General features: G+C 35.9%; 1 protein-coding gene and 1 long non-coding RNA gene across 2 annotated transcripts in view; one reads left to right on the top strand and one right to left on the bottom strand.

Annotated features, from left to right (window-relative positions):
• The window catches only part of LOC137583975 (uncharacterized), a 53,898-nt gene extending 33,138 nt beyond the window's left edge, over positions 1-20,760 (top strand). Inside the window, exon 3 of the long non-coding RNA XR_011033454.1 lies at positions 20,575-20,760. This is a non-coding gene — a long non-coding RNA (uncharacterized lncRNA). The remainder of the gene's footprint in view (positions 1-20,574) is intronic.
• The window catches only part of Hs6st (heparan sulfate 6-O-sulfotransferase), an 80,796-nt gene that overhangs the window by 25,569 nt on the left and 31,441 nt on the right, over positions 1-23,786 (bottom strand). The window lies entirely within an intron of this gene.

The raw sequence follows: 23,786 nt of genomic DNA, 5'->3' as shown, positions 1-23,786 counted from the left end.
ACCGGAAATACACGGATAGGAATTTTAAATTCAAAAATTTGTGCATCTTTCATGTAATTTAAATGCCTTTTAATTATTAAACATTGAGAATATGTTTTCCCACTGAACTCGGTAGTTAGTGTATACTAGCTTCCATACATATTTCATTCTGAGTACTTTTGTTTTTGATGAATTACTATAACAGAGAAAGGTAGCAACGCTTTGATAGTTAAGGGGGGATTTTTCCTTACGGTCCTTTATGTGTGTGTGTGTTTTGACACCTGGTGACAAAATGATTAATAATCGCATATCAAATGTTAATTCACCCACCTTATGTTTACACATAGAACTAAAAGACTAAGGGGGGAGAGGAAGAATAAAGGAGAGATAATGAGAGAAAGTTGTTAACCTTAATTTTAATTCCTAATTACATGAAGAATTTTGCTAATTTAGTAAACAATAGAGACTTGATTTCCATTTCTAATTACATATAGAATTTTGCTAATTAGTCTGTGTTAAAGACAGGTGAAAACATTCATTAAAAGTGAGCAAGCACATAGTATGGCAGGTCGTCTACTTGCCTTCATTTTAGACATCAACAAGACAAAAGATTTATATTAAAATAAAACATTCTCTCTAACAAATTGCCCTGATGTAACTAAAGCAACAGAAACTAATTAAAAACCTAAACTTTTACCTGAGTTTGTGGTGGACCCCTAAAAGAAGGGGAGAGGCAACTTTGTGTGTAGATTGGAATCATTTAAAGCAAGTTTTCTGTATGAAAAGTTCGGCAATAATCCCAGAAACAAATACAGAACTCTAAAAGCAGAAACTATATAAAGTTTAAAATGAAAATAACAGCCACGCACACACATACACATACAAACACTCACACTCGCACAGACGCGCGACAGCACCAATTAAAATTTGTGGCCACACGGCTTACATGGCGTATGCGTTACACTTCTCCAGCTTGGCCTATCTTTGCCTAGCCACAAAACGTTTTTGGTGAGTTTATTAAAAAAAAAAAAAACCCCGCGGAAAAAAAGTTTTCATTTAGTGGCGCAAGCTGCGAATTTGTTTTCTCCATGCAATATTCAGCACTAACTATTGCCTTTAACCCTACACATTTTACTTTCTCTTTTTCTATCTCTCATGCCCTCTGAAAGTTTTCCAAAAAAAAAAAAATTCTCGAAGGTGCTTCACAATTTCCCAGTTAAACACTCGACTTGAGTTTTGGGCCACTTTTTTATTATTCGAATTTTCAGCGTCTGAAGTTGAATAAAATATCCTGCAAAGCCTTCTTATTCCGTATATATGTATATATATCGAAAATTTTGGCCTTCTTGTGCTTAGTTTTTCTTTCGGAGGGGCTCTCAAAACTCAAAGACTGTCAAATCCAGCCGCTTTCAATCCAAAAAAAGTTCTCACTGCAATAGCTATGCAAATTTATAGTTTATATTTTTGTTTTGTCAAAAACTTGCTTAATAGAAAAAAGTCTGGTCTGGACGCCGCATTGAGTTTAAATTCCACAAAATCTAAATAAATCATGACTTCCAAGAACTCATGAGGTCTTTAACTTGTCATCTTAAAGTTTCCGATGACTTTTTATATTTCTTTGAAGGCACTCTAAAAATAAAAGTTACAGTTGTACACAAATGGTAAATCAAACACATAACCAAACAGTAAAACGGCCAGAGAACCTAAGAGTTTGAGATTCAATAAAATGAAATTAAATTACTGGTCACATATAACAAGTTTGCTCTTCTGTCATCTCGTCTCCCACTCGTCACATATCGACGCCCACTTCAATTGCCCAAAAAGAATGTGCTCTACAGCCTCTTCAAATTTAATGAAAATGTGTGTGAGCAACAAAGAGAGAATGAAAAGGACAATGATAAAGATGAAATCCGTTAGTTAAATGGCAGCGACTGCCCAGTACCCTGCATTTATCACAGTACGTAATATTATGAAAATGGTTTTACAAATTGAATTCCAAACCAAACAAAGAATGAAACGAAAAGTTGCTACTTTTATAACCCCCATCTGTTTTTACAGGGTATTCACAAGGATGACACGTCAACTGAGTTTCATATGAAATAATGCACATTTCCGTTTCCTCTGAAGCTACTTTGAAGGCATCCTTACAATTGTTGGCCTTCTTTTTTCCGCTGCATTGACTCAGTGCTGCTCATCCAAATATTGGTTCTGTTTTTTCATCCTTTTTGCCGGCAAAGTGTTTCAAAATAAACAGTTTCAGTGTAAATTGCCTTTGGGTAAAAATTGTCTTTACTTTTGACTTTGACTCGTACGAGTATCTTCCTGCTCTCTCGTCTATCTGTGTTTGTGTGGGCGTATCCATTGCTGCCATTTTCTTTTTCTACTGTAAACATTAAGAAATCAACTTTAGACGCCAGCGCGAGCCTTTTTGTTGTTATGTTACAATATGTGTTTTTGCACTTTGTCTTTCTCCTTGGGATATTTCAACCAAAAAGGCAAAGAAAAAAAGCCGACAGACGAAAACTTCCTCAAGTATTAGAACAACAACCAAGAAAATCTACAACATAAACATAAAGTTATTATATAAATATGAAGTTGCCAACAAGACAACAACAAATGCTTGGCGGCAATATAGGAGGAGGATGGGAATGTGTGTGTGTGTGTGTGAGAGAGGAAAATACGCGAGTGCTGTAAAAACTTTTCCCTGGCTTCAAGGAAAACTTCTCATCGCTTCTATCCTGGCTGTAGCTTTGGCTTTGGCTCGGTTTTTGGGGTTTTCTGGTTTTGGTATTTTTTGGCTTTTTGGTTTTCTCTTCATGTCAAGGCAAGGATTTGAATTATGTGGCAGATTAAGTCCCAAGCGCATGCCTTTGGGTTTATTTATCATCATCCAACAATCCATCCTTTTGTCGCCTCCCTTCTTTTTTCTTCTCTTTCTTTCTCTCTCTCCCAATCTGTGCATTTGCGTTGGTCAAAATTAGGCAGAATGATGAATGACTGCCTGAGTAAATGAAAAATGTTTGTTATTGAAACCAAATATACAAAAACATTTGAAATGTGGTGAGGGGTTGATTATGCGAATGATGATTGGGGGAAAATATCATATTTTTATGGCAAACTGCTATAGAATTTATTGCATTAAAATTTAAAAGGATTGCCACAAAACCAGCACTGAGGAATCTCTTAGTTTTCAATTCAGTAGTTAATCCCGTCATGAATTAACAACATCAAATCAGCTTTGCCTTTTTCATTTCCTATCGTATAACACTGATATTTTTTAGAAAATCATATAAATCTGCATTCATTCAAACGTTTTATTAATTTTTTCCTCAATGCCCATGGAACAAGCAAAACGAATTGAGAAATATTGAATTTAAACAAACCAATTTGGCAAAATAGAAGAAACAAAAAGCCACCATAATAACAACAATAGCAATAACCCAAAGGATCAGAATACAATGCAAATTGCAGATATGCATATGCACTGGTGGCAGAGTAAATGCGACCGCAGAATGAAAAGAAACAACAACTGCAACAATAGTGTGAGATACAAAAGCGCTGCGAGGACTAAAGCCATTACTCATACGTCATGTGAGTCAGTCGAGTTGGGCTAAAGGGAATACGAATCCGAATACAAATACAAAACAAAAAAAAAAAAAGAAAAATAAAAAGGGAAAGAACAATATTGTAGGGATTTGCCAAGTGGATCAGAGAGTATGTAGGTTTGTTTGCATGTATTTATATGTCTTTGTGTGTGTGTGTGTTGCTTACTCGTGGGGGATTTTGTTTTCTGTTACTGTCTGCAGAGTTTTCTATTTTCCTCTTACCACTTGAACGAACTTTGGTTTTCTATTTTCAGCATTGCGTTTCGTTTTTCGGCGTTATTTCTATATTCCCCAATTACACGTTGCCAGGACAACTTTTGCACTTGTCCCTCTGACTTCATACAGTCCCCCCATCTTCACGCTCTTAAGCCATTATTTAAGCTATGTGTGCGTAACCAAAACTTAATAATATGTGTATGTGTATGTGGGTTGGTGGGTATGTGTGTGCGTGTAGGGGATAGGAGACTTGCTTACTAGTAACTTGCGTTTAACCACAAATTGAATTACCAAACAATTTACAACTGAGTGTTTGCACCCTACCAAATCCCAAACCTTCCATTCACTACTTTGGCAGTGCAGATGTAACCCCACATCATTATCCTTCATAGGGGAATTTGAATTTTACCATTTAAATTGGTCACGTGCAAATAGTGATCATATTTTTCTGTTAAGTTCAAACCAGTTATGAGAAGCAGTCAACTTTTATGAATACCTTGTTAAATTGGCGCATACCTGGAATGAAAAGAAAGAGAAAAAATTGGCATTAAAAATGGTATTTTATCTTAAATTTTAGCTTTGAACAAAAAACAGGACTGCAACACCACTTAAAGACTAAGACAAGAAATTTTAAAATGTTTTTTTTTTTTCTACCTTCTATCACTTTTCTTAAATTGTCTGCTTAAATTCCTTTGCCCAAGGCTTAACATATATCTCACTCGGAGTGTAATTTCAAATATATAGCCTACTTTTCGGCTAACAACTAAGCAGTTTTACCTTTCAAGATATATTGCCCACACATTCTAACCAAATCGGAACCATAATTCAAAGCTTTGGCTCCAACAACTTGCCAACTTATCTCAGTCAGAATCTTCTGCTCCTGCTCTCGATTCAGCTTTTATTTTTTGCTCTTGTTCCAGCTGGCAGGCAACTGAGCTAAGATATTCGCTTTTACATGCCTGCCACTTTTCTATCTTTCTTCTTTTGTCTTTGTGTGCGTGTATTTTCTTTTTTTCTTTTAAGGGTAACAGGAAAAACGCATTATGTCTCCGTTAAGTTAAGGGAATTATCGTTTGCTTGACGATGAAAATTTAAAGCAAAGTTGCCAAATGTTCAATTTATATTAAATATTAACGAAAAAGTGTGGTATGAGTGAAAAAACTTTTTTGTTTTCGCCTTTTTTTGTCTTCTTTCTTTCGTTACTTTTGTGCTGCGCATTTTGATTAAAATCTAGCTATGGATGAATGTAGTGGTATAAATCGTCTGGCATCTGTCACGTTTACTCGCATGGGCGCACGTGTGATGAATACTTGGGCAATTAGGCTTAGGAACAGGCAAAATGACACAGAGACAGGCAGAGGGCAAATGACGAACAGGCATGTCTTTTATGTTGACATAACCAGGAAGAAATCATTTACCAAAATGCTCCCGTCAATTTCTCATAAAAATAGATATAGACAACTAAATATTTGTGTGTGTATGTATGAGTGTGTATAAATATTTTATTTATTTACTTTGCTGATTTTTCGACATTTCGTGCGTAAAATGGTTAAAGAGTTTTTAGTTGACATCGTTTGGTAAAGCAGAGGAAAAGTTTGGCTAATGTGCTGGAAATTACTAGACATATTGCGTTTGATTAATAGGATTCTGAATGTTACGTCAAATAAGTATAAAAAAGTGTACGAATGAATTCATTTTGGTGTTTAAACGCTAACCTCATTTAGTTTTCAGTTCCCTACAGCTCCACGAGGCGTATGAGCAACATCAGCATACAAATCACTAACCTAACAGGGCCACGGTGGTTTGGTGGACTGCAACCGCAAGCAAAATGTCTAGTCTGATTGGCACTATAAATCACAGACGACAGGTAACCATCACCTGATGTGGCAGTGCCAGGTCAGATTCACTAACTCACTGACTGCACTGACTGTAGGGCTGCCTGGCATGCTGCAGCCTGATGCACATAATGAACGAAGCACCGACAGGAGAAAAAATAGCAAGAGCAAGAGTTGCACCGAATGTTGTTTTCGTTTTCTTTTTTTGTGTTTTCTTACTTTTATTTCTTTTTTTGGTGGCACGTTGACACAACCAGTGAATGACTTCGTTAGCAAAGAATACACGCGCACATACAAACAGTCGAAACTCTGTCAAACTTATGCAAAATAGGGCAGAGACAGATGAGCCACCATTCGCTAAAAGATTCCCTCTCTGATTCTGTCTAACACACCAATTCCCTGTATATTTTTGACTGCATTTGGTGCGGTGTGTCGCAGTGTGTGTGTGCGCCATCAAGCAACGAGTTCAATTGAGCAGCAAATTGTCCTGGGCCTGGGCAACTAGCGAAATTGTTAGTACAAATAAACGAAAAAAAGAGAAATGCAAAAAGTCAACCTGCCGCAATGTGAAAACGTTCAAAATTTATTGCAATAGGGCAAACACAAGCGAACGTTTAGATACTTGATGCAGTTTATGCGGGTCGACAAACTCACGTAAAATAAAATGCCATCGATTTGGGAATTGAAATTGGTTTTTTAAAAGAAAAGTTTAGTTATCTTGTAAGAGTCGAACTAAATAAGACCAAGGCAACAGTTTAAAGTTTAAGAAAGAAATCGACAGCAAATATTAAATTATAGGTACAAGGTTAGTAAAAATCAAAAGAGTCTCAGAATATATACATATACATATGAGACAATATATAGAAGTACAGAAATAGAGAATATACAGAAATAGGAGTGATTGACATCAAATCTGGGCAAATAAAAAGGCTTAAGGTATTTTACCGTTTAAGCACAACTCAAACGTCAATACTTTGACTCGCTTAATCGTTTTCAGGCCAACCCTCAATTTTCTTTGCCCCATGAACTTTAGAAGTTTCTTTCCTTTTTTTTTTAACTCATTCCTTTGGTGCTCCTCTCACTATCTCAATTTCGATTGGCGATTTTGCCTTTTTGCTGCCGTTACACCTTTTTTTTGCCGCATTCGAACTGATTTGCATGCTTGCTTGCTTTTGGTGTTGTTTTTCCAACGATTTAACATCGAGGGCCTGCCCCAAAAAGGATTTTCTACCTTCATCTGGAAAACCGAATTTGCGATGCTCATTCGTGCTGCTCTTTCTCTATTGACTGGCTGGGCAAATAAACTTTCTTCTCACACGCTTTTCCCCAGAAGGTATGTAGATATTTGCTTTAGTTTTTAGCTTGAGCTCTATTTATTTATGTCCTCATAGTAATACTTTTCTCTCTCTCCCTCATACACACTCTCCCTCCTGTTGTATCTTTGGATTTGGATAGGAAAAATTGGTGTGTAAATTAAAATGCAACTCAAGTTGATTTCTTCTGTGCATCTAGAGATGGATGTGGGTTAAGCAAAGTCTGCGACTTAAATGAAAATGTTTCCAAATGTTTCAAATGTCCCTTGTTCCTGTGCTATACCCCAAGGGGTATATTCTATATGTGTGGGTGCGGGCGTAGGTGTGGCTGTGTGTGTGAGAGCGTAAGCTCTTGTGTGGTTCAACAATTAAAAGGAAGACTTTTTTGTGTTGCGTTTACCATGTTCTGCTTTTGGGCGGTATATAAAGAGATTGTGGGATTGGGAATGGATGTATATGTATGTATGTATATAGAGTGCCCTGGTGTATGTTTGCCGGGTATTTATCCTTGTGTACGTGTGGATCTGCACAAAATGCGAAGCTTGTTCCCTCTCGCATTGTGCAGCGTCAATTGTTTTTCGGTAAACGCAGACACGGGGGAATGATGGAGCAACACAATCAGCCCTGGGAGCTATATGGGAACGCAGCTGTGCGTCAACTACATTCTTGGCAGTCATCAGTGGCAGGAAAACAACAGTGAAAGAGAGAAAGAGCTGAAGGGAATTAGGAATATTTAGAGCAAAATTTAGGTTTTCGGTATGAAACAGCAATTTGCATAGAATGCATCTTGTTATTTCGACTTTGACGGCTGGGCAAACTTTATTCTGAAATTGATGAAGACTAATCGATCGTCTGCTTGTTTCAGTTTATGATACACAAAAGATTTCTCCTTTGTGTTATTTTTAAATCACTTTGAGTGAAATGAATCTCTTTCAAAAATTTAAATTCTCTTAGAAATTCACAATGGAATTTCAAAACTGCAAAGCCTATCAAATATGTCTGATAATCCAATAAAGTCAAAGACAGGCATGAAGAGAAATACACTTGACTAACAACTTTATTGATACACACATCCACACCCACACATACATAGACACACGGACACACACAGAGCGAGAAAGAGGCATCAGTTGGTAGCACATTTGACAAAACCAATGGAAGTTAAACCACATTTATAAGTCCAAAACGGCATACATTTGTGTGCAAGTCAATGTCTGTCTCCTGTTGACATTAGATTGTGTTTAAAGTGGTTACGCACACACCCACCCATACCTACACCCACTCACACACCCACACATACACAATGATACACAGAATCACACACATATACGCATATATGATGCCTCTAAAATTGTCTACTTATATATTTATGCAATGTTCTGCTCTGTGTCGTCTGTAGAGTGGAGAACAATTCGCCGGAGTTGGGGCGAAAAAGGGAATCATCATATGCCACATTGTCGCATACTTCGTGGCTGAAGTGTCACATCTGTATATGTGCATGTGTTTGAGTGTATACATCGATGTATATTCGTTTATGTATCTGTGCGTGTTTGACAATTGTTTGTTAATGTGTGCTTGAGCCTAGGGTAGAAAGCCAACGGAAGCGGAAGTCTAAATGACATTTACTCAATTTGCGCGCAATTGATTTTTGTCCCAAAAGCAAGAGAAAATAAGAGCATATAAGAGACGTGACTTTTAGTCATATACAAAAATATAAAATGAGCATCGACAGGCAAAAGAAGCCAACTCAATATACATATATACATAGATAGAAAAGAAAAAAATGCTGGCAAATAGAACAATATAAAAAAATGGCATTGATGGGTGCCTCGAGCACATATTGAACCCCATTGAGACAGGAGTATCCTCTTGGTTTTTATTAACTTTAAAAGCTATTGTTCCACCCTCTGCCACTCTTTTACTGCTCTTTTTATATTCTTCTATCCTTTACTCTATTCGATATAATCGCACATTATTGTCACAATATTCCGATGGCAGTTTTAAATAGCATTCAGTGCGTTGATTTGAACTATTTTTTTTCATATTGTTCTGTTTATTTTACACTCTGGTTTTTATGAAAAATAATAAATTTCTCTTTTTGTTGCATATGTTGAATGTCATCGCGCCACATCAATTATTATAAATATAATATGCAATATTACATTTTGTAATTAATTAAATTAATTACATGTTACAATTTATCTTTGTATGTGCGTATGCGGGAGGCTGGCAATTAATCTGACATAACTCAATTGACGCGACAACTCTGTACATACACACACACACTTGAATGTATTAAAGGGGCCAAGTGATAATTAATCACTCGTATTTTGACTTGTGGCATTTCAGCTCAAAAAATTTTAATATTAAAGTTTATTTTTTCTATAGCTAGCAAGTAATGAAGTTGCTCATTTGAATTTGAATAATTTTAAATATTTTTAAATTTTAACGTTATACAAAAACATTGCTACATCCTTATAGTTTTTTTCCCCCTATTAATGTTAAATGTGAAAGTTTGTTGATTTCTTAAATGAAGAAGACGATGAAAATGCTTTCAAATAGCGCTTATGAACAAAATTGAATTTTTATCGATGCAGCATCAGTAAAAAATGAAAAATGAAAAAATGAAAAAAACAAAAAATAGGAAAACAAGCCAGAAAAGCGCATGAAAAACGTTCGAATCAATGAACAAGAAAAACGTAGCTAACACACACGCGGTCCATCCCCTCTACGCTTTCACTCACTGTGCCAAAAAAAAAAAAAAAAAAAAAACAACAAGATGGAAAGAAAATAGAAAAGAAAGTATGCAGCATAACTTTGAGAAGTTTCAGTATGTAGCTTATATGTACAGATATAGGTGGAAAAGGAGGAACGATGCAGATGCTGTGAATACGTGACCCAGTTGGCGTACACTCAAACTAACTAAATTGATACTTCATGCCCGCTGCTGCTGCTGCTTCTCCTCCATCTTCTTATGTCCCTCTCTTCCTCTGACAAGCAGCACCTTCTACGACTATTTATGCATGCAAAATACCAATAAAGTATAAATGTTTCAAGTATGTACGATATACACACACACGCATACAGATGTCCTGCATGTATGTACAATAAATATATAGAAATTTTTATATTCATAAGTGTACAGAATGAAATTGAAAATACTAAGCATAAATGGTCTGACCTTTGACCCAACCATGTGAGATTTGTTATGGCAAACACAATTCGCTTTCACCCAAAAAAAAAGGGAAAAAATAAAAGAAAAAGGTTCGATTACTTTCTCCTTCGGCTAGTCAGCCATAAAAAGTTGATGTGTCAAATGTCATAATCCCTCTAAATCAGTAAATTGCTTTCTGTTTTCTTTTATTGTTATTATTATTCCTATTATTTATGTGCCCTTTGTGCGAACCAGCGTTAAATGGAAAACGCCACTTGACAAGATTTTCCCTCTTTGCACGCAATTACAGCACTCTATTCGATGGGATTGTATAGCCTTAAGTAAGGATTACTTTATCCCAATTCTAATTTGCATCAAAAATATGAATATTTAGTTAGTTAGTTATTGCCTCTTCTCTGTGCACTTAATTGCTTTTACTTTAATTGCTCTTAGCACGCCTTCGTTCCAAGGATTAAATGAACATTTTCGGGCACAAACCTCAAATATGGCAAATAGCAGGAAAATGGTTCAACCGTACGCCCAACTGGCGCACTTTTAATGGGATTTTAGGCTTGAGTAAACTGGATTTTAAGTGCAAAATCGTTTGCCCTCAATTTTCATGCTTGCCAATAAATGGCAAGTTTATTAAATGAATATCAAGTGGAGTGCTTTATTCAAAAAGTAGTTGGGCTTTACATAAGCAAATTTAATTGATATCAAATAAAAATTTCAGCAACGTAACTAAATAATAAAGACCTATATGGCAATCAGTGGACTTTCCTCTCTAATCTTACAAAATGGTTCGACTGTAAATAGATAAGAAGTATGTACATATATTGCACAATCAATAATTATCATTTTAGTTATAAACAGTTTCCAGTATGTACCCTTTGAAAAGTGTAGGGGTCTTACTTTTCAATTTATTTTGCTAATACTTAACAATTTACTGCATTACACAGCTATACCTAACTGAATCATTCATATGTGAACTGGGGGTGAGCCATAGTGACTTCAGAGCTGACTGTACTGCCCAAACGGAGTATCTTTGAGCTTCTTTGTTTCTCTGTTTAACATTTCCTTTGTATCAATCTGCTTAGGGGGAAAAAAAACGAAAATACACTTGAATTGTCAGGTGTATCACCTGAATCAAGTATAAATCTCCTACCATCCATCCCTTATTTACGGATTAACCCCTCTTTTTGTTATTTCGATGTGCGAGTGTGTGTAAGTGTCTGAAATGAAATGCCGCCAAGAGAATCGTATATAAATCAAGACAAAAAGCCTTAAATTATGCACACAAAATGGCAAACAAATCCTCTGCCAAAAGAAGAGAAAACTTTGTTGAGAAAACAGAAAGACAACAACAGCAACACAATGAAACGAAACGAAAAGGAGCTGAAGCTGCTGCTGCTTCCTACAATTATGTGTTTAATGCATAAATCAAAAACTCATTTAAAATTAAATCATGGAGTATTCAACAAATCATAAAAATGAAAAAGAAAAAGTCGAGCAGCAAAAGCAATTACTAGTATATTATACATATCCATGTGTGAGAGTCTGTCTGTGTGGGTGTAAAAAGGATAAGTGTATAAAAAATTTAAAAGGATAAAAACGTTTATGCAAAACAAAAATAAATTGAATGCCGCCAAAAGAAGCGTATGATATAATAAAACAACAAAATGGAGAAACAAGAAGGAGAGCAGCTATTAAAAATAATGTAACTGTATTTCATGCCCATATGAACATAGGGGAGACGGCAATTCTGTCTCAGGACTACGTTGTTGACTCTGTCAGCATGTCAACTGTCAGCAGATGCTGCACAGACACTTCAATGACACCTTGTCCATGTCTCCATAAGCCACGAAATATGCATGGAGGCAGTTGCACAGGAAGTGAGCGCAACACTTGACAATGCAGAGGCAGGCAACAACTTTAGCCAAGAAGTTGGAGTGCGTCCTCGTCGTCGTCGTCGGCAGCAGCAACATCATCACCATCATCATCATCACTGTATAAGGAAGCAGCAGGGCAGAAAGTCAGCCAGACAAGCAACTTTACTCATCCACCGCATCCATCATCTGAGCCATTTTGGTAGGCAAGCAGTCATACAACACATACGTCTATGAGATGAGCCTTTCTCTTGGACTATCCATATAATAGATAAAATACTTTTGTTTGCATATATGCTATAAGACAACAATTGAACTCAGCGGGTGACTGTGTCAAGCAATTGCTTTTACTGCTGCTGCTCGCTTTTGGGGTGAAAGTGACAGCCCAAGCCTTATGTGTCATCTCATCCAAAGACTCCAAGGGCTGCTGACAAGTAGTTGGCTTCATTTCAAAGGATACGACCGAAAATGGTTCAAGATAAATCTCTTGAGTGAAAGCCTGTCTATAGTTGAACTTTTTTGTTCTGCTGAGTGGGCCACGCAACGAAGAAATATCTGTTTAAGCGAGGGGCATACCGAGGATATCTTAACTTACACTTTTGTAGTCATTTAAACTGAATATTAATCGCTGTTTATGTATATGACAAACTGATACTCTTTAAATATTTGCAGTTTTCTCAATACGATGATTTCTTAAATAAAATTGGCTTTCAAAAGTGACATAAATGTAGAGAATAACCATATTTCACTTAAGCTAAGCTAAAATTATTAATATCACCTGTATTCAAATACGAAGTTGAAGTGAGCATAAAACAAATTCGATTTGTGTTCATTCCACTTGCACCTCAAAGAAAACTTTGCAAACATACATAATAGACACTAACTTTAGTTCTGGTAAAGTCAACTTTTGCTCAAATCCAATTTACCAATAACTTCAAACAAAATGTGTACATATAATATGCAACATATTGTCATTCGTCTGACTGCACACACACACCAGAGAAAAAACAGTCGACGACACACACACACACACACACACACTTAAATCCATTCTAATCCCCATTGACAAATAACAATATTATTTGAATACAAATAAATACTCTCTTGTATGTGTAATGCAATTTTTACCATCCCTATGGGAGGACATATAATATTTCAAAAAACTTTTTTTCCATATTCTTGTTGAGGAATTCAATTGCAAAGTTTTGTCTGCTGCTTGTCAATATATGTATACATATATGCATGTATGCATATGTAAGCACCTCTTCATATGGTGAAAACTCATAGAATATATCGTATATGTATGTGGATAATGGATTTTTATATTTATGTTTATATTGTTATTGATATCGCCTTTCTGCAATTTACTTGAACAAAAATGAAATCAAAAATCAACAACGTTTTCGTTTTTTGTGACTGAAGATTATCTCTTGTAATAATTCATAACCATAAAATATCAATTTTTGTCTACAATTTTTGGTGTTGTATCAGTTATCAACTCGCATCAATTTAAATCCTTACAGCAGCAGCGGCAACAACAGCAAAAGTTGCCATCACCACAGCAACAAAACAAGCCACAGCAGCAGCAACTATGCGGAATATGTAAAACAGACAGCGAGATGAAGAACGGTAGAGTTGGAGAGAGAGGGAGGGAGAGAGGAATGACATAACGAAACATTGACAACGATGAGACACAGAAGTTGGAGGCAAAGTTCTCTATGAGAAGTGACATCATGTGCCAGGGACCGAAGACTGGCAAGTGTATCGAGAAACAAGTGACAGATATAACAGCAACAGGAGCAGCTACAGCGGCAGCCACACCAACATAACAACAACAAGGACTCTAGACTCTATCATAAATACGCCAGAGGAGGTAAAGATAATATACTGAGTGAGTGTGGGTGGTTGTGTGTGTGTGTGTGTGTGTATCTGACTGTGTATGTTGAAAACCAGCAGAACCAGCATATGTTTTAATGCCTGGCAATAAAAATTTATGCATGATTGAAGTTTTGAAGATTGTGATTTTTCTCTCTCAATCCCCAATTTTTTCCCCTTATTTTATATTATTTTTTATTGCTAGAGCTTTAAAGGATTGCAAGTTTGTTGAATTATTTATGAAATAAACGAACATTTAGATGTGCGTATATGTTGCTGGTTTAAATTTTTGTGAAAGTGATGGAATAAATTATCTACATATACAATTCAAGTAGATTAAATATGTGCATTTCTAAAGAAGCGGAAAAAATGAATGCAAAACCTGTTCAATATGTCAGAATCCTAAATGTATAGTTTAGGTTTTTTTCCATGATCCCTGCAGTAGATATGGCAAAACATCTTAACATATATAATAAGACAAATGTTTACGATTTGACATTGCAAACTATATGATTAATAATATTCGAGTGCATCCTCAAAGTATGCTACAAATTTTTAGAAAAGCCTAAGAAACTTACATTCTACGGCTTCAGAAATCCACACACACATACATACATATTTTGTTGTTGCAATAGTTTAGGAGAACATACTACTGCCAGCAACATCTTTCACTTAAAAGTGTCGGCTTTCCTATCTTTGCTGCTAAAGTGTCCTTTTCATTTTAATATGTAAAACGTGTCACATAATTTGTGTAAATCGCTGCTGTTGTAACAACAATAGGCCAGTTTACGCCACATCTGTGACTGCAATGCAGAGCCATGTTCATTTATGAAATGTTTTCTTTTGTTTCCACTGCAATGCGACCAATATTGAACCAACAACAACAATCAAGTCAGAGGCAAATGCGAGAAAAATTCATGAAATATGCAACAAAGACAAGTGATATTAAAACATTATCAACAGCAAACAGAAGTAGAAGGTCGTTCCTCTGACAGTTACAAACATTTTTACAAGCATTTCAGCACACCAACAACAACAACAAAATCATGCAGCAAGCAAATGATGCTTAAAGAGACAAAAGGCAAGGATACAGAGCGACAGGGAGGAAGGAAGGAGAGACAGACAAACAGAGGAGACATCGTTGGACCGATAAAGATGTCATAGTGCGAGAAGCAGAAACAAACAATTCATCAGCGTCAATGTGATAAATTATTTTCACTACCGCAACGGAAAATTGTTGGAAATTTTTCCATTTCAACCCAAAAGAAGGAAACAGGAGCAAAAGACAAAAAAATGGGATGAAATTTCGAAAAGTAGCATCATGATAAATGACTGCAATTCAATTGAATTATAAATAACAGCAACAATAAACAAACAGCTTGATACTAATATATGTATATAAATGGCAAATTGCGAATGGAATATGTTAGACTTTTGGTAATTCAAATACCTTTGCCGCAATTTTTGTTATGCAATTAAAATTGAAAATTACCACAAAAGCCACAAACTTGCTAAACATTTAAAACCTTCTCTTGCCCGTTCTGTTCTCTATTTTTCTTTCTCTGCGTTTCTCTTCTATGGCTTCTTCTTTCAGTATGTTTGTTTTGTTCGGTGACCGTTCCAATTAGATTATGTAGCCATCGTTAACGTCGTCATCGTCCCGCTCCTTCTCTGCTCCTTATGCTTTCTCTTGTGGCTAAAGCCTGTTTTAATGGCATTTCGCTTCCCGGCTTTTTCTCGTTTGTTCGTGGTGTTTTTGAGATTTCTTTTTGTTTTGTTTTTTAATGTGTTTTGCCTTTTTGGCAGCAACATTCGAGAATGTCCTTTTTGAGCTTAGTTCAAGAGTTTAAGATTTTAATTTGATGCATAAATTTTAATGACTTGAGTGTATTTATTTATTTATCGCTTGATTTTCACTTTTATACACTTAGGGGATTTGTAATTTGTAAGCCCCAAAGAGAAATTCCCAGCTCAAGCGTCATTGCCAGCCCCAAAGTAAGGAATTTGAAATTAGATTGAACAATTTTATCCACCGCAAAAAAAAAAAAAAAAAATTTAACATTTAATGGACATTTTGGTAAATTCCAAAAGCGCAACAAGTATATTTAGATAGCAATATGTACCTATAGACTTTAGTCTGGATCTTTTGAGTCACAAACGTTTGCTATACAGACTTATTCTTGAAAGTACAAATATAAATGCGGAATTATGCATTTTGAATTTTCTTATTTACAAATTTAATATTTAGTTTAAACAATTAAAGCTTTCCATAAAAGAAGTCCTAGTTAGTCAGCCCCAAGTCAGATGCAACAATTAAATTAAACTTCAACTCTTAAAATGCACTTTTCTATTCCACTCTTTTCCTCTGTCTACCGGAAAAGGGGAGAGGCAGTTGTGAGAAAACTTTGTTAGAACGCCGGCAGGCAATGTCTGGCCGGCACATTGTGTGGGAAGTCTAACTAACTAACTTCTGGTCGAGGTGCCTGACTGAACGACGTACTGACTGGCTGATAGACTGACGGGAGAAGTGGGTGACATTTTGGTGACTGACGTAAAGACCAAAATGCGCCCACTTTGACTTTGATTTCGACTTTGACTGGCAGCCTGCTGATGGTCGACAATGTAGAGACCTATTAGCACCCACGAGTGCCTTGTATGACATATTAAATTAACTTCAAATGCAGGTGGCAAAAATTTATTGTAAACTGTTAAACTCTGTCGATAAGAACTCAAATTCATCTTTGGCGATTTACACATAAACAGCATTTTATGCAAAACACACATGTATGCACGAGGCCTAACAAGACCATAAAAAGGCAAATTTAAATGCAAATAGCTCGCTCAATAGAAAAACTGGCAAATGATGCTATTAAAATGCAAAAATATATCTAATAATGCTGAACTGTCGATGGCACAAGACGGGCAGGCAAAAACGGGCAAAAACCAGAGCTGTTGAGGCAACATAAAGAACTAGCATCCAATGGCACAAAGCATATAAATTTCATAGGTGGCAAAAAGAAAGAGATCTATTTTTATTACACCTTTTGCACCCGACACCCCACTGAACTCACCTTTCTTACGGTCTTTGGAGAAAATGTTATAAATTTGCCAAAGTAACGAGTTGTTACTGGCACTGCGGCAGACACATTTTCACTCAATGTGGGTGCATCTATTCCTGGCCAGCCAACACCACATTCAGCACTCGTCTGTTAGTGTCTGTGTGGGAATGGGTGTTTGGGGGTGTGGTTAGGGGAGCCGTGAAAGATGCATAAAATATTTAACAGAATGCCACCAACTTCTCTCTGTATGACCGACACTCATTGTTCATGTCCTACGTTTCTCTGTCTCCTCGACTTTAAAATGCAATTAAAACTGGTGAAAAACTAAAATATTTTGTTTTAATTATAAACTTTTTCACGTAATTTCCTACATACTCTATTTTCTTGCGTTTTTCCTATTATTTTATTTCACTTTTTTTGCTCGTTTTTGGGTCAAGCCAGCTTGACAGTTTGAAGTTCATTGTGGGAATTTCACGTTCTATCCTTTGGCACTTCATTTGATGCTCATTAAACTTTAGACTGGTAGACATGTGTGTGAGTGACTGTGTCTATGTCTCTTTGTGTGTGTGTTTCAATGTGTTGAGTAAAATGGCATTTCTATTTAGTTTCCAAATTAATTAAATTGGCGAGAGCAGTACACAAACATACTGAAAATTAAAACTAGTAGATGGAAAAGCTTTTAAATAGATTCCCAAATAAAAAGTAACCAAACTTTCTCAATTAAAATGTTATTTTTACAAAGTTGATCATTAAATAACAATATACATGTACATATACGTGTGTAGACATCTCTCTAATTAAAGGCAAGATGAGCTTATGATTCAGTACTGTTATCTATTAGTTATAAAGCATTTCTTAGAACTTTCCCTTGGCGATTCGAAAAAATGGTTGTACTTCGATAAACTAAGAACTATATGTTCTAATTATTCCAACCTAAATCTAAAATCAGTCAATCAATCAATCAGGCAAGCTGCCCCAAATAGAAAAGTGTGTTTCCTTCATCAATTCTTTGAATTTTAAAGCTTCTAAGCGCGAGACTTAATGTGATTGAAATAGTCAAACCATCGTCCTAAAATTTCTAAACCCACTCTCTGACACTGCTGTAAGACAAAATGCAAATAGATTAGCTTAATTAAATAGTTTCACGGTCGGAGAGTGAGTGCAGCAATCGTAGCATACTTTTTAGGGCAAATGAGCGCAAAATTGGTTGTGCATGTCGATGATGCTGTTGCTGTTCCAAATAATTGACGATGCTTGGGCAGAGCAACTCATTTCGTATGCCAGTTTTAATGGGCATGTACCCAATTGAGATTTGTCAGTTTGAGGTTGTTCAATCATTGAGAAATCCTTGAAGTGAAGTAAACGAACTAAAGGGAATTGCACATTGATGTTGTAAGTGGGTTAATGAAATGTCCATAACGATTTTTGTGTACGTATATATGTATGGATTGATGTTTTGGGCAACTGTTCTGTGCTGTTCTACAGTCTAATACATCTTCGAATTTATCTAGCTTTTTATGTCGTTTCCTCTCTCTCTCAATTTTCTCTCTCTATTGGGCACAAATGAATATTTAGCCACAAGCGTACAAAATTCTGTATGTGCAGGACATGCAGTAACATTTTATGACATCGTAACCACAAAACGTAGAGACACACATACACAGGGCGAGAGCAACGCATAAATTACGGTATTTTGTGGGCTGCGGCATAACTAACGGTAATTAGCTACTTTATGTGACAGTTCTCTCACTCATACGCACATGCATACACTAACACGCACTCATGTGATTCATTTGTTCGTTGTGTATCTGTCAGGCCTTTAGGCCAGCCATAGGCTCTCTTTATGTTTGATATTTTGGTAAAATTTTGTTATTGCATCCCAAGTACATACACACATAATATACATACATATATGTACATCTTCTGGTCAATTGGGAATTGCAATTAACGCATAGTTTATTTTTATTGCCCTCCCGCCCTACACACACATACACACACGCGCATAGGGTATCTCTCTTTACTTTCGGCTTGTCTATATATTCTTGGGCTGCTTTTTCGGTTCATGAAAATAAATTACCTGACTGCCATCTAAAAGATATCTCCTCCAGCCGTTTGTTTTGCGGTTTTTGTTTTGCCGGTGTTGGTTTTGGATTTTACCTTTTTCTCTGGTATCCTTAACTTTATTTTTTGCCTGTGGGGGGCCCCAACTCATAAATATTAAATGCCTGCATAAACTGTCTGCAGATGCAAATTTTGCCGGCCAAGTTAAATAAATAAAATGTAGAGCGAAATTCTTATTTCATTTTTGTCTATTTATCCTTTTGCTATTACATATTTTGTGAACGGCTACCGGGTTAATTTCGGCTGACAAAGGTTACTTTCGCCTTTGATATTAATATGTAGTAGGTAATTTCACCGAATCAAATTTCGAGTCTAACAAAATAGGTATTCTTTAGGTATAGGCAATACGAATTACAAACCATTAAATATGTTGGTTGGCATAATATACACTTTTTCGGCTTAAATTGATACAAGGTTTCATTTAAAAAATTCAGCACTTAAATCGTTTTGGTAACCTATACATACAATCTGCCAGGTGAAGTATTCTTCAATTGTTTCCAGGATATAAGTATGCGGTTTTCCTTCTCCGCGAAATGTTCTCTCAGAGAAGGCAATAAATTATTAAAAATTAAAAATGCGTGCCTTAAATATTTAAATTATTTGTGATAACATATAAAAACAAAAAGAGAAAATCGGAATTATTGATTTTCCCTAGCCAATTTTATTCTCTCCCTCTCCAACCATATTTTGTATATATGTATGTATATACACATATTGAATAAGAAAATATATGACTGGCATGATAAATGGCAAACTGTGTTTGTGTGTGTGTTTGCACACACATTTGTGCATTCATAAATATGACTAAACGTTGCAGCCGCTGCCAATGCCACAATTTGCTTATTTGGCTAAAATAACAAAAAGGGGAAAACAAAAATAATTACGAAGATTTTATTATGCAATGCCGATGGCCACAGCAGAGTCCTGGAAGGGGTGAAGGACCAATAATGGAAGCCAACAATTTGTGTGGTTTTCTCCAATTGGCCACATTTTCTCACACTCCTATTTACGAATATGGTAATGTGTGTGTGTGTGTGTGTGTGTGTGAATGTGGGTAAGTTTGCCTATAAGTGGTCAACCACAAGCTTAACCGCTGACCAAAAATGGAACAGTCGAACATACGATTTGAGCTAATCAAATAAAATATTGAATTGCAACCAAACAATTGCAAATAACTTGTCTTTTTTTGTGCTCTATTTTCCAGTAGTATTATCCTTTATCCTTTTTAGTTATATTGTTTGCTAATTAAATTCAATTATTGGCACCACTTTTACACACCTCATTAAGCATTGAAATGTTAAAACCATTTAATTAACCATTTGCAACGTAATTAATTAAAATCGATTTGTCTGGTTGAAAAAAAGAACATTTCTCCATGTCTCTACATGGGCACTAAAGCTCTTTAAAGATTGTCCCATTTCTGATAGCATACGGTTTAAGTGTTATCAGATACATTTCATTTTCAAAGAGAAATTGGACAACTTCTGTTATGTGACTTAAAAATTTGTTAAATGATATTTATCTTTTTCAGACTGCTTCTACATATGTATGCCAACAATTTCTACCAGCAGCAAGTTGGAAAAACTGCAAGAAAAAGAGAGAGGCGCAAAAAAATGAAGAGAAGCGAAAAAAAGACGAAAACAAAGTAAAAACTGCACTCTGAACAAATGTCAAGTGTCAGGCCGCAAAATGTCGGCAGCAAGTGACAAGTCAAGCAGCGGCTGAGTGGTGAACGGGCAGCCATCCAAAACCTGCCACACGTCAACCATTGTGATTTATGTATGTAGGAGAATGTATGTATGTTTGTATGAATACGCAGTCAGTAGGAACTATGCCGGAGTTATATCAGCAGATGACAGACTTCGCTGTTACGTGGTAACGACCCCGCCTATGAATTTCAGTAGAGGGTCTTGCGGGGTGGCGAATCGAGGTTAATGATGTGGGTCTTTAATCTGTCTATTGCACATTACAGTCATAACTGTCAGGACTAATCTTCTAAATTAACAAAATTATGTGTGCATATTGCACATTGCATTGTGACTAATTCAATTTGCCCATCACATTGCACATAGTGCACACTGATGCACAGCCAACTAATTGATAGAAATGAGGAAATTTCCGTGCACATAAACAAGCACAATGTAACCCATAACGTACATCAATCATACGCCATGTGATGCTTGGCTAATTTGTATGCGTCTCGTTAAAATCAATATTAAATACTTGAGCTCTTGGCCATTTCGTACAAGAACTCATTACGGTAGTTCATTGAACTAAAAATAGATATATCACAAGTTATGCAAGTTCAATGTCAGAATGATGGTCAAATAAGCAATCCATTTTAAGTTTAGTTGTTTTCGTTTTTCATTTCTTTTTTTATTTCTTTAATAGAGAACTCATTCTTTAGAGACCAACAGATCTTGGCATGAGAAATGCAATTTTATTGATTGGCTTATTATTTAAGTTAAGAGCAGAAAAACCTTGAATCTTTACAATTTGAATTAATTTCTTTTTTTTTTTGGGTGGTGTTTATCTTTTTAGTTGGTTTTTCTCCTTTACTTGGTTTTCGTTTCTTTCAGCAATTTCTATGCAAATGCAGTAAAATTAGATTAAAGGAATTACCATAAAAATGAAAATGCAACAAATGAAAAATAGTCAACGTTGACCAGCAGTAAATCGATTACGGCCGAGTCCAAGTCACGACATTGGGGGGTTCTCGTTTTTCTCGGGCTAACCAAAAATAGGCGAAGCCAAGCGCATTTGTATTCATTAAGGAATTTCCGCAAGTTTTTATCATCTTATGCTTCTCTTATTTCCTTTATTTCATTCCATTTGTCTTTCCCCTTTTGTTTCTTACAGAATTCGCTACTTGCACTTTTCTTTTCTTTTTGTTTCGTCTCCGTCTTTTTTTAGGGACCCAGTGGTCATGGTTGATTAAAATGTCAAATCCCTTGCATATTTTAAATGCCAACTGTAAGATATTGCGGAAACTCAACTTGCCAAGATCCATACAAGAAAACAACTTGGCGAAATGTGTATAAGGATATGCGAATGGGGCGATTGGGCAAGGAGATTTCACTTTAATTTTAATAGAATTTTTTTACAACGTTGAATTTAACATTATGCTGAGCACGAGCCTCACACCATCGGCAATGGGTTTAATTAATTGCACAAGCCACAAGGCGGCGACAGCCATTTCTACATTTTACCCATTTTCCCCGTGGGTTACTACATGGAAAAACAAACAACAAACGCACACATACCCAAACACACACACACACACATATATACATATTGTAGCCTGTCATCATGAGTTTATCAACGCCATCATCAGGAGCATCATCATCATCGTCATCCCTTGACAAAGTCAAATATTTGTTTTACTTGAAACATTTGTGTTTTTTTTTTTTGTTCTGGCTAAAAAACACATGCCGAGAAGTTGAGCAAATTCAAACCATTTATTTGATTTTTTATTCACGAAGTCAGCCCAACTTTTAATTACATACTGCAAGAAGAAGGAGTAAAAATGAAAAATTTCTACTTTCAAGTAATATTCTTGCAATTCATTCAATACTCTGCACAAATTCTCGGACAAGAATTCGATTTTCATAAGCAAGGCACAGTAAAAAGTTAAACAAGCAACCGAAAATCCTATAAGTAAAGGGCAAAAACTAGACAAAGACGACGATGACGACGACGACTGACTGTACGAGTATATATACATATACACATAGAAAGATACCATGTTGAAACTAGAAGAAGAAGCTGTAACAAACTGCTGCACGAGTCAGACAAAAACTGACTTTTGTGTTGCCGTTGTTTGGAAAATGTCTACGTTGACTACATTATTACAGACTTCAGATTTATTAATGAGCCTTAAGGTGAGAAGAAAGACAGGGAAAGACAAATGAGAGGTAAAGAGAGGTAGGTTAAAAAGGAGTAAACTGGAAATGATGGTAAAGGTGTCGGATGCAGGAGAATTCTGAAAATACGTATACTCCAAAGAATCATATAAGATCTGCTTGTGGTTTTCTTTTCAAGGTTGTGAGACAAGACAATAAGAGGCAAGACTCTCTCAAATGTATTAACATTAATGTTTGTTCACATCATAAATGATTTAATTGCATTATGTATTAAATTAAGTTTAAGGAGCCAAGCTTACCAACGTATTATTCATTTCCAAGCTGACTTTTACATACCTGCAAGGACAGAAAATATCAAAGATAAAATTAGTTGCGATTTCGTAGTCTTTGGAAATACAATTAACTGCAATTATTTTGTTTTATTTTTGTTTTTTATATGGTAAAAAATAACTAAACAACAAACTGAAATTAAAAGGAAACTTTTGTTGCCACTTTTGCAAAATGAAACGAGGCGACATGAAAAATCGTCTTGAACCGACGTAAAAGTTTTTGCTTATCGAATGCAAAAAGCGTTGCCAAGCGAAAAACAAATTGTTGCTTGGCTCCCGAGTTGGACCAAGTGGAGTTGGTTGACTGGTTGTGTGCTGGCTGGTTGGTTCTTGCGCTCAGATAAAGCAAAAGCTTAAGCGAACGGCGACGACAAATACTAATTTAACAAGGAAACGTAGACGGAACAGAATGCAAAAAGCAGAAAACTTTCGACTTCCCAAAAAAAAAAAGGGGAAGTAAAGAAAAAAATTCAAGAAAAAGAAAAATGAGTTAGAACAACAGAAAGCAACAGAAAAGGGAAAGTTTAAATTAGTCAAGCGCAAAATCAAGG

This window comes from Drosophila tropicalis, unplaced genomic scaffold, assembly GCF_018151085.1.
Source record: "Drosophila tropicalis isolate 14030-0801.00 unplaced genomic scaffold, ASM1815108v1 contig_878, whole genome shotgun sequence".
In the NCBI taxonomy this organism is placed as follows: domain Eukaryota; kingdom Metazoa; phylum Arthropoda; class Insecta; order Diptera; family Drosophilidae; genus Drosophila; species Drosophila tropicalis.
This window is presented reverse-complemented; position numbering and strand designations above follow the sequence as displayed.